Source organism: Arachis stenosperma, chromosome 9 (genome assembly GCF_014773155.1).
Source record: "Arachis stenosperma cultivar V10309 chromosome 9, arast.V10309.gnm1.PFL2, whole genome shotgun sequence".
Classification (NCBI taxonomy): Eukaryota; Viridiplantae; Streptophyta; class Magnoliopsida; order Fabales; family Fabaceae; genus Arachis; species Arachis stenosperma.
This window is the reverse complement of record NC_080385.1, coordinates 151284206-151299332: the sequence shown is the minus strand read 5'-3', so window position 1 is coordinate 151299332 and position 15127 is coordinate 151284206. Positions and strand designations below refer to the sequence as shown.

Sequence of the window (15127 nt, the reverse complement as noted above, 5' to 3'; positions counted from 1 at the left end):
GTCCCGGCAGCCACAACACACATGGTTTCCACCAAAACACAATGAAAGAAAGAAATACAGAGGGAAACAAACGAAGAATCAGGGAAGAGGGGAGAAGAGGGAGGCGGCGCGGTGGGTGCCACTGCCACCGTCGTCGCCGTTGCTAACAGAGGGGAGGGAAGATCTGAACGAGAAGAAAGAGCTCACGAAATAGGGAGAGATGGACCCGCGCCCTGCCGTCGACCCACGTCTCGCCGCCGCGCCACCGTCCCTGTGCCGCCGTCATTCGGTCCATCCGCGAACTGCTGCCAGAACTGTGTGAGGAGGAGCGTCGTCGTCCTATGGAGCCATGTCGTCGTCGCTCAGCCCATTGCTGGAAAGAGACGCGAAGAGGGAGTGGGAATCGCGAAGTCAGCTGCATCCTCACCGCCACGGGGGAATCGTCACTGTCAGCTTGACACCGAGCTCCCATGGCCGCCGCCGTCGCAATACCGTCGCCGTTCCTTCTGAGCCGTCGTGTGCTGTCACTGTCGCCTCGGACTGCTGCCGCCATCGAGCTTCAAGGAGAAAGGAGCAGGTTGCAGAGAGGGTGAGGCGCGATGGTGGTGGGTTGTTCTGCCGCCTCTACTGCCGTCGCCGTTAAAAACTATCGCCAAGGGCGCCGCCCTCCTAGCTGCCGTAGTGGTTGTTGTCCACTGTATGGTCGCCGGAGAAAATCGTCGTGGCCGCTGAAACCGCCACCGGTAAGGGTCCTTGCATTTGGTTTTCATTCTTTTCTGTTCCTGGATTTTTATGGTCATGACGTTGTTGTGCAGTCGCGGTTGTCGGGGTTTTTCATCGCCGCTGCCGCTTGAGGTGACTGTCGGGGCTACTGCCTAAGCTTATGGCCGAGCCTCTGCCGCTGGAGCTCCACGCCGTTGCTACGGTTGCCGGAAACTGCCTCTGAAGCCGATGTCGTTTGGTAAGCACTAATCCGTCTTTAACTTTCTTATCCGTTAAAGTTCACCTTTACCATGAGAGTTGTGCTGAGGTTGTTTGTGCTAGGAGTTATCGCAAGTTGCCGCCGCTGGAACCACACCAGAGCTAATGTCGTTTAGTTCAGCCGTTCTTTCTTAGTTCCGAGTTACTGTGGTTACTACGGAAGTGGATTGGAGCTGAGGTTGCGGTTGTTGGGGATTTTGAGTTGAGACGAAAAGAATCCTGTGAGGCGTTTGGGTTATGGTTTTGCGTTTTAAGGTAGGGGCGCTTTCTGAAAACTATATTTATATATTGGAATTATTACATATGGATACTGATGTGAGACAATGTATATTTGGTGATTGTATCAGTCTTATGTATTGTTTGGTTGTCTTGAATGATTATGAATGTTTGTTTGACTGGACTATTGTGCGGCTTTGTGAAACGGAATGTTTTTCAAGTTGATTCTTCTAAAGATCTGAGATCGAGTTTAATCCATTGGAAAATTGATTTGAGTTGAGTTGATTTTCTTGATAATGTGAAAAATAGAATACACCTTTGGGATTCAGCCTGGTTTGCTTTAAATGATTTTGTTTTGATAAATGATTGTTGCTGAACCGTTTCTTTAAAGCTTTGGAAATGAGTTAATCAGCTGATAAGGATTTGATTTTGAAACGGTTTCCTTAAAATATGAAATGAGGTGACTGTTGGATTTAGCTTACTTTTGAACTGATTTTGGATCTGGACTGTTGAAAAAGATTGTGGAATGGTTTAGTTGGGACCCAAATCGGGTGGCAAAGTCCAAGTTTTAGAAAATTCCTAGACTTTGTTTGAAAAGTTATTTAGAAAGGTTTGGATTCGAGAAATTGTATTATTTGAGTTATTAAGAAAATATTTATATTTTCGAGCTTAATTTATTTAAGTAAACTATATGTCTTGAGTTCGATTTATTTAGAAAAGAATGATTTTTCCATTTTGAATCACTGAAAGAAAGCATTATGTTCTAATATTAATCTTTAATATCAAAAGGACTGATGCCTTTAATTAAGCTTAAGGATTTTCGTCCAGAGAAACTTTTAATGTTTTTAAAGGAAATTAGACTTTTGACTGAACAACTGCGTTCGTGAAATTTTGGAAGGGAGTCAGGAAATTGGTTTTAAGGAGGAACCTGAAAGTGATTTTGATTTGGATGGATTGACTCTATTTCAAGTGAATTGATTTTGGATGGGATTGGAACTTGTGATTTTATATGACTCGGGTTCATAATAAATTCAGCTTTTATTCTCCCCTAAAGACTTGAGACTCTGCCGAAGGGCTTTTGTTATACAATCCCGTTGTTGGATGTATGATTTTGAATATTTCAAAATAAATCCTTAACTTGCTATGGTTTTGGAAGTTTTGGAAATATGACGCCGAGAGTGGCTTTGTTTTTTAAAAAGGGAAATTTACTTTGAGTAAAAGTGGCTTATGAGCCTTAGATGATTTGAGGAATGAGAACTTTAAAGCCAAGGCTGAAAAGAGTTGAAATTTGATTTCAAAGTGAAATGAATTAATAAAAAGTGATTTATGGCTTAAATGCCGATTTTATGAAATTGATGATGTTGAATGGTGGAAGTGCTATTTTGTTATGAGCCGGAATGGCTGTGTATGATAATGAATTATGGCTGATTGCGGACTATGTTATGAGCCGGATGACTGACTATGAATTATAAATTTAAGTCAGATGGCTGAGATGAATGTTGATTCATGGCTGAGAATGAATGCATATATGCTGAGATATTGATATTTTGATTTTGCGCTTCCACTATCGGAGACGCGAATTTTCCTGGAAGAAAACAGTGGCTAGCCACTACGTGCTCCAGGTGGAGACTCGAGACTCTGCTGACCCTATGTCTTAAGTGTGGTCAGGCACTATGAAAGTCCCGGATGAGCTCACCCCTGTGAATATACACCAGTGAAGGTATTGGATATGGATTATGATTATGATCATGATGATGATCGAGAATAACTCGAGTTGTGGATGCACGATGGAGGGATAATCCAATGGTTAGCTATCAGGACTTGTCGGGTTGGCTTTATAACCGACATATGATATCATCAGTCACTAGGATAGGAATGCATCATATGCATCTATGTGACATTGTTTGGGTGTGCATATTGTACTTGGTTTGCCTTTGTGATTACTTGTGATTAACTGCTAATTGTTCTACTTGCTGTAACTGCTTGTTTGTGCTTGAACTTTCCTAATTGTGTTTGCAACTAAGACTTTGTTGGATTGTGGTGATTGGTTGCTGTTTGGGTTGTTTGGGCCTAGAGCCGTGGTTGATTATGAGATGGGCTGGAGCCATGTCTAGTTGATATTCCTAGTTTGGAAAACAATGTGAATGACTATTTGGTTCAGCATAGATAAACCTTTTTGAAAGGCTTTTGAATTTTTTAGAATCGAACAGTTCCTCTTTCAAAAAAGATTTCAGATTTCTCTTTTATTGTAAATCATTGTTTTTGAAAAGAGGCATAAGACAGTTATTAATCACTGGTAAGGTTTACTTTCACGTATCCTATTACAGTAATTCTTAAAAACCCTCTACTGAAAACCCTTTTGAGGATGATGTTCTCACCCCCCTACAATTTTTCCCTTTTAGGATTGGATGCAGAAGTCACGAAGAGTTTATCTAGTTGTTGTCGCGATGCTTTGTATTGCTTTAGTTATTATTTAGAGGAATGCTAGGGGGACAATGACTTTGTTGAACAATATGAACAACCACCAATCAAATAAAAACACAATACACTTTCAAATTAACCCTCTAAATTTTAATATTAAAATAACCATCCGTACACTAGTAAAATGAACATCCGATATATGTATTGTTTACATTGTTTAATATTTTCATTGTTCACCTATACTTTTCCTATTATTTATTGTTCCCTCACATTTATCTTTATACTTTATGTAAGAGGGATAGGAATTGTACTGGTTAATGCTCGTAAAGTTATTTAATATATATATATATATATATATATATATATATATATATGTACTCTCTATGAGTTTTTGTAAGTTGTATTAGATGTATGGATGTACGTTACATAATAGAAGTACTTTGGAGCGGTGTTGCTATTTAAAAGTTTAAACAGGCTCATATTTTAGTATTAAATAGTATAAGAATCGTCATAATGTCCGAGCTATAAGAATCGCACAGCCAAAAGCGTGAACTTTGATAGTTAGGGTGTTACACCAGCCTCGTATTCAAATTTCTAAGTCAAACTTCTCTACTTTTTGTAATGCTTTTCTGCAGGTTATGATAAGCAATTCATTTTCATGAATTTTCTGTTAAGCATGAATTACTTAATTTAGCTTGCATTAGATCTTTTCCATCAAGAATTTGAAGGTCCAAAGGCAAAGAATGAATATATTCAAATTTTTATCCAATTTAAACTAATTTGAGGCAATTGTGGTAAAACATCTTGCATTCTTAGGCAATTGGGCTATAGGGCTTATAAACTTGAATCCCCTAAAGATTTATACAATCCATTTATTTCCATGTACTTCGGTGCTGCCTATGTGACATGGTTATCCGAATATGAAGAGAGGTATGTTAAATTCAGCTATATACTTACATATTCTCTTTCAGTTGTATCAACTATGCATAATATTTTTAGTTTAAATAAATTAAAGTATATATACATATACGTTTGGAGAAATCTCCTTAATATATTAAAAGTATATCTTATTCCAAATTCTTTATAGTGAGATGTTATTTTTTCATTTATCATCTTTTACCTTAAAATAAAACCTGAAATAATTAATACTTTTCTTATTTCTTATTTATTTATTTACTTACCTAATTAATTTGTTTATATTATTAATTACCTAGAATTTCAATTCTTACCATTTTGGGTTTTGATAAACTGGTACGAATAAATCTAAAACTTTTGCAAATAGCCTAGTATTGTATATAGCAGTGATTTGAGGAGCCTCATCATTTGAAAACTTGGAATTTCTTCAGCCGGCAAGGAAGAAAAATTGTTATGCTATTTTTATATTCTTTAAATGTGCAAATCCTTTATTTTATCCTATTAAATAGAAGGATCATGTCCTTAAATTCTAAATCTTATACTAATAACTTTCAAAATTTAAAATTAGGTGTATTCTTGAAAACAGTTTCAAACACAATTGTTGTCTTACTAGATTTATTTTTAAAAATTTTAATATAATCTCATATATAAATAAATTTAATAAATTATTTTCAAAAAATAAAAATGGTATTCGAAAAAATTTAAGAAAATAAAAAACCTTAACAAAGGATAGAGTAGGGTTTTGATTTGCTAAATTGATGATAATCATTAATTGATGACATGTTTCAATTAAGTTTCTAAATTCTTGATTTCAATAGGATCATCAAATCATGCATTTGCTGCAGAAAATGTTGATTCTCCAATAGTTAACTCTGGAGATGAACTGAAAGAAACTATAGTTAACTTTGGGGATGAAAATCATGCACCAGGGTAAGTTCTTCGTTTCAATTCCCTTCATTTAATATGGATTTAGTCTCATTCTTTATGTGCAATACCTAGAAAAGAGTAGTAATACCAATTTGGAGAAATAATAATGAAATATTATTCTTTTTATGTTACTATTATTGCAGATATGCAATGAGTGAGAAATTGAATGCTAAGAGTGCTCTACATAGCTTGGGTGTTATTCTTCAGAAGCTTTTGGCAGATCATGCATTATCGAGTGGTTAGCAGAGCCTATTTTTTAGGGAGGATGATTCTCGGGATTTTAATGACTCGGATGATTATTTAGATGAGTATGAGTAGGTTATTTAATTACTTTACTTTAAATATTAAGTATTATTAGTAGATTACAATTTACACGAATATAAGTCTAAGTTTAGTTATTTATCTTGTCTTGAGTCTTTATGTTAGAGGATTATTTATTATTTTGATAAGTTTGTAAACTCATTATCTAATATTTAGTATAAATTTTATTTTTATATTTAAAAGTTTATTTGTCTTGTTATCTAATATTCTGTATAAATTTTATTTCTATATTTAAAAGTTTATTTGCATTAGTTGTTTACTATTTTTTATATAGAAAAAGTAATTAAAACATGTAACTATTAAAATAGATGGTAAAGTTGTCGCTTTTTAAAATTAAAATAGATAAAAAAATATAGACAAAGAATTTGTCAATATCTAAATAATTAAATTGACGGAAAATGTGTCGATTTTATTGAATCAAATATCGACGGCAACGTTGTCGATTTTATTAATCATATTATAGACAAGAATTTTGTCAATTTTATATAATAATATCGACGGCAAGGTTGTCGATTTTAATAATAATGTAAAATTCTCAAACTCATATTCTAGAGTGTCATGTTACCACCAAGCCAAATGTCTCTTCAATGTATATAGCGCTAATAATTATATATATCATATGAACACAATTGATTGCCACACAATTTTTTGTTGTATACTTTATATCTGATCATAGTTATTATAGGCACCTTATATATTGGGTAAAATACACAATTAAATCAAATAGATGACCAAATTACACAATTCTACCAAATTAAAAAACATTACCAGGATCTCTTAAAAGCACATTCTTATGTAATTTGAATCAGTCTCATTCGAATTTGAAAAACCAACACTAATTCAAATTAGTCCTATTCGAATTAGTAGTATTACTTATAATTCGAATTTGTCCAATTTGAATTATGCTTGCATATAGTCTTAGTGTAGTTCGAATCAGGATGATTCGAATTATGTACGCTAGGACGTCCCTAGTAATTCAAATGGGCCTGCTTCGAATTAATTTTGGACCATAATAGATCGAATTAATTTACATCTATTTATATATGATCCAAGCGTATATTAAAGAGTACAATAATAAAGAGTACATTCAATAATAAATAAAAAAAGAGTAAAGTATCGTTTTTATCCCCAACTTTTGGGGTAAGTTCCAAAATTGTCCCTAACGTTTCAATCGTCCTATTTAAGTTCCTAACGTTTCAAAATTGACTCAATGTTGTCCTGCCGTTAGTGATCCATTAACAGAATTGACGGCGGGACAAAATTGAGACGATTTTGAAACGTTAGGGACTTAAATAGGACGAAAACGTTGGGGACAAATTAAAAATGATACATAAAAATAAATTTTAATTTTATCCTTCAATAACATCAATTTTTTACTATACATAGCATTCAATTATTTTTTAATCACATCTAAATAAATTACACTTAATCATATTACTTTCATTCTAAATAAATTATTTTTTTTATAATTTTACTCTTAAGGATTTTTAGTTATCATGAAATGTTTGTAGAATGACTAGTATATAAACTTGTAGGAAAGAAAAAAAATAATATATATATAATAAAATATAAATTATACCTTTTGTTTCTCTAATGTATAAAAATTCTTTAAAATTATAAAAAAACAAATTTATTTAAAATGAAAGTAATGTAATTAAGTGTAATTTACTTAGATGTAATTAAAAAATAATTGAATACTATGTACCGTAAAAAATTAATATTATTGAAAGACAAAATTAAATTAAAATTTATTTTTATGTATCTTTTTTGTCCCCAACGTTTTCGTCCTATTTAAGTCCCTAATGTTTCAAAATTATCTCAATTTTGTCCCGCCGTCAATTCTGTTAATGGATCCCTAACGGCAGGACAACATTGAGTCAATTTTGAAACGTTAGGGACTTAAATAGGACGATTGAAACATTAGGGATAACTTTGGAATTTACCCTAAACGTTGGGGACAAAAACGATACTTTACTCTAAAAAAAATAATAATTATAAATATTTTTTATAAATTATTAAAAATAAAATATTTTCTAAAAATATTTATTAAGATTTAGAATTTAGTCTTTAATATTTAAAATTAGTGAAATATTTGCCAAAAACATTATATTTTGTTGGTCAGTTAGTATTATTGAATTTATTAACCATGATAATATGCAGATGATTGATTGATTTTCATATAAAAATATTTTTATTCTATTTAGTATTTAATTTTGATAAAACATTAATTAATTTTAAATTTTTTATTTTAATAAATGCTCAACAAATTATTAAAAAAATTAAAATTTAAAATTATAATTATAATTTTGGTAAAATTATAAAATTTTGAATTTTTAATGACTTGTAGAAATTATTTTTAATTATTATTTTTAATATTTTATAGAAAATATTTATAATTATTATTTTTAGAAAATGTTTGATTTTTAATTAGTTCAGAGTATGATTTTATTTTCCTTTTTTACATCCATGTTCTAATGCAAATTTAAATACCAATAAAGTAAACAAGAAAATCTTGTTGGTAAATTTGTTCACATGAGTTAACATATATAGCTTATTTAACTTGTGAATTTTTTTTTTTACGTAAAACGAATGTAGAAAAAGTGTTACGAGTTTAAGTAACAATGATTTAAACATATGTCGCTTAAGATAGTAGTGTTTACTTAACTAGATTATACCCATATGGTCATTAGTAAAGAAAACATTGCAATATGTGGTAATACGCATTTTGCGACGGTTCGGCGGTTTAAACAAAACCGCTGCAAAATGTAAAACAATAACTCACCCGACGGTACATATAGCGGCGGTTTTCGAAAAGACGCCGCTAAATACAAGCCTGATTGAAATATAGTGGTGGTTCGAGAAAAATCGCCGCTAAATGGTGTCTTGATTGCAGCCCCAACCAATAACCACCGCTATAAGTGTCGCAAAATTGCCGCCGCTATATACCAAAATTGTTGTAGTGAAATTTTACTTATTTAGGAGCTATATAGGAGAATGAACTAAAACTCTTAATCATTACTTGTTTCAAAAAATCAAAATGATGAAAGCATCTTTAAAAAAAAATTAAAGCATGACAAAAAAATTCAAGTATTATATATATTAAGAGGAATATAAATAGTGTTACAAATTGTATGGCTAAAACAGTTGTTTCTGGCACGGACATTTACTTGAATTGGAGTTAATTAACCATTGAGTGAGTTTCAATATCTAATAGATTTAGATATGAACCTAACCAATTAATTTAGTTTTGTCTTTGTTTTTTTCTTTCTTTTTTGTCTAGTCACCAATATATATATATATATATATATATATATATATATATATATATATTAAAGATCAAATTTTGACATAGTATTTTGTGATTTTTTTGTTAATAGCCAAAATTTCTTTAAAAATTAAAAAATGTCGTAGATCGAATTTTACTTTAATTTTTAAAAAATATTTTTATCAATATTTAAATCTTTGAGAATGTATTTGGTAGCCTGCCCTTGTAATAAATTTACCAATAACTGGGCAGCACATTACTTCCAATATAGCTAGTTAATATGAGTTAGAAATTTAGAATAGGGATAAGTATAATTTTGGTCCCTAACGTAGAGGTTGAAAATTTATTTCGTTTTCGACCTTTTTTTGCTACAAAATGGTCCCCAAAGTTTCAGTTTGTTTTAAAACCGTCCTTCAAACCAAAATTTCCCTATCCCTTCTTCCCCAAAATCATGCAAAGCACTAGCAGAAGCACCAGCAGAAACACAAGCAGAAGCACCAGTAGAAACAACAACAGTTATTAATTAAACAAAGCAGCAGCAAGACAACAACAACAACAACAACAATGAATCACCAATGAAACAATAATGGAATCAAGTAGAAACAGAAGAAGTAGGAGCAGAAACAGAGCAATAACAACAATAAAAATAAAACAATATAATCAATCAAGCAACCAAAAACAACAATAATAAAAAACCAACAACATAATCAAAGCAAAAGTAGAATGGAAGAAAGGCGGGCAGGCAGTTGCAGCATCACAGACGGTTAGGCAGCGGTATGGTGGTGCGGTGATATGGCAGTCCCCCTTCTCTCCCCCCTCCTCCCCCCTCCCCCTTTCTCACGGCCCCCTCTTTTTCTCTCCACCCACCCGCTTCTCTGTATCCCTTTCTTTCCTCTTTTTTTTATTTATTTTATATTTATTTTATTTTATAATTTTTTTAATGAGGGATAATTTAGTAATAAAAAATAAAATTGGTAAAAAGCACGATTTTAAAATAAACTGAAACCTTTGGGACCATTTTATAGCGAAAAAAGATCGGGGACGAAATAAATTTTCAACTTTTACGTTGGGGACCAAAATCATACTTATCCCTTTTGAATACAAATCAATTTGATTTATGCAACTTTACCAAATTAATTATTCCAATAACAAAATCCAATGGATCTTAATTATGTGAGTACTTAACATTTTGGATTAAGATTCTCTAAAATGGAAAAAGTTGATAAAGTAGTAAAGTAAAAAGTTAATTACTCTTAAATTAAGATAATTGAACACACATTTAATGATAGTGACAAAGTCAATAATAATTAACTTATCACTTTATTATTTTACTAACTTTCTCACTTTGGAAGATCTAAATTTTTTCATTTCAATTCATAATAAGTGTTTTTTATTTTATTTTTTAGATTAATTAGAATCGACAAATAAATTTGAACACAAGTTCTTGGTATTTTAATTTCTAGTGCAACTAGGTATCCATCATAATTCATCCTTTAATCAGCCATTATTTATTGTAATAATTATTTTTAGATATTATGTCTTAAATCTTTTCTCATATATTATTTAAATTCTAAAATTATACCTCTTTAAAGTTAAAATATTTAAATTTAAATTTAAACCTAACAAAACAAAAATAACAAACGAAAATCAAACTTTAACCAAACTGAAATTAAAGTAATACTATCAAAATTATTGTTTTTTTTTTCAAGACTAGAATATATGATTTTTTTTAATTCTAATTAACAAGAGTAATGAACATAATTATTTTTTGGATGAGTTTCAGATGTGTTAAGAAATTCTTTAGTGTTCAATTTTATAATTTTCGATGTGTTGTAAAATTATTTATATTAAAAAATATAAATATGGATTTGAACAAATTTTGGATGTGTTAAAAATTTATTTTTGTTAAGAAAAATTTAAGTACAAATTTAATAAATTTTTTATGTGTTCAAAAATATTTTACGTATTATTTTATTATTTTAGATGTGTTATGGACATATGTAAAATAATAAAAAAAAATACCACAAAAATATTCACCCAAGAAAGAAAAAAAAAATAATGTTTAAACACATATGGAATTAAAATATAGTTAGATACAGAAGAGAAGATGTGATATTATTTAGTTAATAAGTTAATCTTATTATTTGATATTTTAGATGTGTTGTAAACATATTTAAAATATTATATTAAATTTTCACAACACATCTAAAATAATATAATTGTATACTATCTAAATTATGAATATATCCAAAATTGAAGTCACATTTTTAAAATATATATATAATTAAACTAGATTTATTATAATAGAACAAAGATAAAAATATCAAAAGAAAAAAGTTAAAAAGGGCACTAGAGTAAAAGAAAATATAAATTACTCAAAATATTTCGATTTTTTTGATAAATTTACTCAAACAAATTAAAATATAAATTATTTTATTTTAATTGTAGCAACTCTATTATTAAAATTTCAAGGTACCTGATGACACTAACTTTGAGCAACTCAAGGCCAATATGCACAACGTGGTTCTGCTTATCACTGTTTCCAAGTATCAACAACAACAACGTAACAAACCTCCAACATTAGGGTCGTTGAGATTGAAGGTTCTGATTGATTCTCTGTTTGCTTGCTTACCCTACTACTATATTGTTTCTGTTTCACTTTCACTAATGCAGTGTGTTTGTTATCGCTGTTAAAAATGTAATGTAAAAGAAGAAAGAAGAAACCGTATTTTTTATATGAAGTAACGTAAAAGAAGGAAGGAAATAATAAGTTAATAACTAACTATTAAGTGGATAGAAAGTTAGAGAAATTTTAGTTTTTAATATTTAAATTAAGTTTAATTATAAATATATATCTAAAAAATAAGAATATATTTTAATAAAAAAATTAAATAATATTAAAAGCTAACTAAAAGTTAAATTTTGTTATACAAGTAGCATTTTCTTTTAATTTCATGGAGGTGTTTGTGTATGTAGGAAGTGGAGAGTATCACGCCACCTAAGGTAAAGGAACAATTGAACTCAAACAATTTGACACCTAGAGAATTGTTCACAAAGCAACATAGGGATTTGGTGAAGGAAGGTGAGAAATGGACCAAAGAAACGGCAAGTTCTTGTGCTCTTGTAGCTATGTTGTTTATAATATCAGATGCAGTGTCACTCTTCTCTTCTACAACTTCCCTGCTTGTGTTTCTGGGGCTCCTCACTTCTCGCTATGCAGAGGATGATTTTCTCGAGTCACTGCCCAAAAAGCTCATCATAGGCCTTTCCGCTATGTTCATCTCTCTTGCAACTATGATAGCTGCCTTTTGTGCTGCTCTTTTTCTTATGCTACATAGCCGATCATGGATTGTCACTTCCATCATTCTGCTTGCTTCTGTTCCAGTTGCTTTATACATTTGGTTGCAGTTTTTATTGCTTGTTCTGATCTTTAAGTTAACCTATGGACCAGGCATCTTTGATAGAATTATTAAGCCTTGGCTTTGAGACTAAAAGCTAGTTAAGTAGCTATAGTGTGGTGTTAAACTTTGATGAATCCTTATTTTATTTGAGCATTTCAATATAATTATCATTTGATTTATAGTTTTCACTTCTTCTTTGCATTGCAATGTAATGTATCATACTATCATACTACCATATTCTTTACAAGCATTATGGGTAAAAAATAAAAGATAACCATTCTCAGTGGCTCTAATATTTTACGTGGGCGGTTACAAATTGCTATATAAATTATAAGGGAAAGTATGAGAAGACAATAGCCTTATTGTACAATGTATACAATGGGGTTTAATTGAAATTAAAATTAAATTATGGGTTATTAATTAATTTTGAATTCTTTCTAATTTAAAATTTGAAATAAATTAGGGTTTTCATATTGGTGAATTGAGGCTCTGCAACTAGCCTCTCAGCTTATCTTTCTTTCGCTGGACCCTCTCACCTACTGGACGCCAGCAATTGCCGTGCATCCACAGCCGACGCCGCCCCCCCCTACGGCAATCTTCGAGCACCCGCCGTCCCCTGAAAATCTTTTTCCCACATGAAATTGATCGGCGCAACGTGCAGCCCACCGCGACTTCTTTCTTTGCTGCGACTCCCCCACCCGTGAGGCGAGACATCCGCGGCTTCTTCCATGCACAAAGCCACCCCCAACACCACCGCGATTCCCCCACTCACGATGAAGAAACCCAACCCCAAAATGGCACTCGAAAGTCGTGCCACTGCGCCGCAAGCCGCAACGCCTCTGATCCCCTGCGTCACCTTCCCGACGATGAAGAAGATTGCCCTCTACTCTGATGCGCCACGCATTCCCAACGAAGAAGGCTGCCCTCTGCTCCCCTGCGTCGCGTCTGTTGAAAGGGGAACATAATTTGAGCATGTGAGCATTTAACTAATTAACCTGAGTCTCTTTCCCTTTTTGGCTTAGATTTGGTTGCAATTGGAGCTTTCTTATTTGTATTTTTATTGTATTTTGAGGTTGAATAATAAATGAATAATTGCTTTTTTTTCCTCTCTGTATTTATATTGAGGGATGCCAGGGCTTTAGATAAGCAGTTTTTCATGCTTCAAATGGAACTAGCAGCTGCTATGAGTTCTCATGAAGCCAGGATCTCAGACTCGAATAGCACGGCCACTACCATGGGGATATCCGGGGAAGGTGCTCCTAGGAAGAAGGCCTTTGTAGTGATTGGAATAAACACAGCTTTCAACAGCAGGAAGAGGCGTGATTCGGTCCGAGAGACTTGGATGCTTCAGGGTATATTATATTTTTCCTAGAAATTGTTTCTGCTAAGAGTCAATGTTGGTATCTACCTTTAAAAAATGGAATAAAATATTAGAGGAAAAGTTTTATGCTGATAGATGTTTATATGGATCCTAACATTGAGAGGACATTGAATTAGAATGGCATGGCCAACTTTAATATATATCTAATACCTGTTTGAATAGGAAAACAACTTCTTCAGTTAGAGCGCGAGAAGGAAATTGTTATTAGATTCATTATTGGTCACAGGTAATTGGTAGGAACAATTCTAGTTTAGTGTGACTGGAAATTATCTTGACAATATAAGTTGTTAAAGTTATCCTTTCCTTTGAGGTTTTAATGTATGTTATTGTGTTTTTGTGTAATTTTTTAATCCTAAATACTTACTAGGATAATAGTATACTCAAACTTATCTTCACTATTTATTTTTGCCAATTCTATTTCTTCTATATGCCTATGTTGTGCAAATAAATTATGTGTTTAGTTGTTTGAAGTTATCCTTTCCTTTGAAGTTTTAATGGATGATTAATTTCATTATTAATTATTTAGTTGTTTGGATTGGATTCAAGTAAATACAAATAAATTATGTTGGATGTGATGAAACTGAGGCATGAGGTTCAAATTTTAACTTATTGTTGATTTAACAATAAGTAGATTTTACAATCTAGTAATATTCATATGTGATATTGAGCGATGTTTGTTGTGAATTGATACATAGTTACCGAATCACAGTGGCCTCCATAAAGAAGAAATACCAAGAGTTGGATTGCGGTTTGATCTTTGCAACTGGAACAGGATTTTTATGCGAACTATATAATGAAAGTCAGTTTCGTAAGTAAGATTAGGATTCATAAACTAAGTGATGTTTAATTTTTTGTATTGGATTCAAGTAGACCAAATTAAGTTATGATGTATGTTCATTTTGCTAGGTCTGTAGATGGCCAATTTCATTATTAAGTGTTTAGTTGTTCGGATTGGATTCAAGTAAATACATTTAAATTATGTTAGATATTCATTTTACTAGATATACGGATGGTTATTTTCATTGTTCAGTGGATGTTTGGTTGTTAGTATTAGATTCAAATAAATACAATTAAATTATGTTGGATGTTCATTATACTAAGTGTACAGATGGTTATTTTCACTGTTACGTGGATGTTTGGTTGTTAGTATTAGATTCAAGTAGATACAATTAAATTATGCTAGATGTTTAGTTTAATAGGTATGCGAATTGTTATTTTCATTTTCAAGTAGATATTTGATTGTTTGTATTAATTAGTTATTATGTATCTTATGTGAATACATAAAAAAGCAAAATTTTCTTATAACTTTAAGGAATTTAA

At 31.7% G+C, this 15127-nt stretch overlaps 1 pseudogene; it reads left to right on the top strand.

Annotated features, from left to right (window-relative positions):
* The window catches only part of LOC130950103 (uncharacterized), an 88526-nt pseudogene extending 76015 nt beyond the window's left edge, over window positions 1–12511 (top strand).
* Window positions 12512–15127: the final 2616 nt, after the last annotated feature.